The 1,834-nt window shown below is 35.2% G+C and overlaps 1 pseudogene; it reads right to left on the reverse strand.

The window, feature by feature from the left end:
* Window positions 1-209: 209 nt before the first annotated feature.
* On the reverse strand, window positions 210-616 carry LOC119531111 (annotated as a pseudogene).
* Between the last annotated feature and the right edge of the window lie 1,218 nt (window positions 617-1,834).

Genomic DNA, 1,834 nt, shown 5'->3' on the forward strand with positions numbered 1-1,834 from the left:
GATTTTAATTTCCATAGTAGCTAATGATGTTGAGCATCTTTCCATGTGCTTATTGTTCATTTGTATATGTTCTTTGCAGAAATATTTATTCAGGGTCCTTTGTCCATTTTTAAATTCGGTCATTTGTTTTTCTGCCATTGAGTTGTAATATTTCTTTTTTAACTTTTTATGGTTTTATTTCACACAAATAAAACTTGCACATGAGCTGTCTATTCATTTTCTTCACTGCACAACCAGGCATTGGGGTTGGTGACTCTGATGGCCATCTGGGTTCTCTTTCCACAGTGGCTTTGTGGTTCTTAGAAGAAACATCGTGAGCACTCTCAGCACAGTAAGGTTTGTTGCACATCAGCAGCACTTCCAGCTCCTTGACATTGTGGACCAGGAACTTTGGGAAGCCACTGGGCAGCATGTGCTTCATTTTCTTATTGCTCCCATAGCCAATGTTGGGCATCAAAATCTGGTCCTTGAATATTCTCTGCACCCTGTTATCAATGCCTCTGGGTTTCCTCCAGTTATGCTTAATTTTGGCATATCAGTCTGACTGGTGCCAGATGAAATTCTTGGTCCTCTTTTTGATGATCTTGGGCTTCACAAGGGGTCTGAGGGCAGCCATGATGATAGAGAGGAGATGGCTGCCACCTCCATGGGCAGCACCGAGGAAGAAAGAACTGTAATATTTCTTTATATATTCTGAATATTAAACCATTATGAGATATAAGCTTTCCAAATATCCAGTTCTCCCATCACCATTTGTTAGAGAGACTATTCTTTCCCTTTAAATGAACTTAGTATCCTTGTCAAAAATAAATTGGCCACAGAGGTGAGGGTTTATTTCTTAATTCATTTCTATTGGTCAATATGTCTGTTAATGTGCTAGTAATATAATTATTTGATTACTATAGCTTTGTAATAAGCTTTTTAATTTGGGAAGTGTGAATAATCCACTTTTGTTATTGTTTTTCAAGTTGCTTTTGGCTATTTAGGGACCCTTGCCCTTCCATGTGAAGTTGATGATTTGCTTTTCCATTTCAGCAAAGAAGGCTATTGGGAATTTAATTGGGATTGCATTGAATGCATAAATCATTTTTGGGGAGTACTGACTTAAAAATATTTATTCTTCCAGTCCATCAACACAGAATATCCTTCATTTATTAAGGTATTCTTTAATTTAATTTCTTTCAGTAAAGTTTTGTAGTTTTCTGTGTGTAGGTCCTTTTCATCATTGCTTAAATTTATTCCTAGACATTTGATTCCTTTAGTTGTTATTGTAAATGGAATATTTTTTTGAGATTTCCGTTTCAGTATATTCATTAATAGTGTAAAGAAACACCACTAAATTTTGCATGTTAACCTTGTGTCCCAACAATTTGCTGAATTTGCTTATTAGCTCTAGTAGCTTTGTTTTGGATATTTTGGGATTATCTATCCTTAAGATCATGTCATCAGCAAATAGGGAAAGTTTTATTTCTTCCTTTCCAACCTGGATACCTTTCATTTGTTTTTTCTTGCCTAATTGCTCTGGCTAGACCTTCCAGCAAAATGTTCAGTAACACTGGTGACCATGGGAATCCTTTTTCTTGTTTTTGATCTTAAGGGGAAAGCTTCCAGTCTTAAACTGTTGAGTATGATTTTAGCTGTGGGTTTTTCATATATGCCCTTTATTTTGTTGGGAAAGTTTCCTTCTATTCTTAGATTTCTGAGTGTTTTTGTTTTGTTTTGTTTTGTTTTGTTTTTTTAATCAAGGAAGGGTGTTGGATTTTGTAAAAAACTTTTTCTGATTTGGTTGAGATTATTGTGTAGTTTTAGTTTCTTAGGCTCATGAAAGATACCA

This window comes from Choloepus didactylus, chromosome 1 (genome assembly GCF_015220235.1).
Source record: "Choloepus didactylus isolate mChoDid1 chromosome 1, mChoDid1.pri, whole genome shotgun sequence".
In the NCBI taxonomy this organism is placed as follows: Eukaryota; Metazoa; Chordata; class Mammalia; order Pilosa; family Megalonychidae; genus Choloepus; species Choloepus didactylus.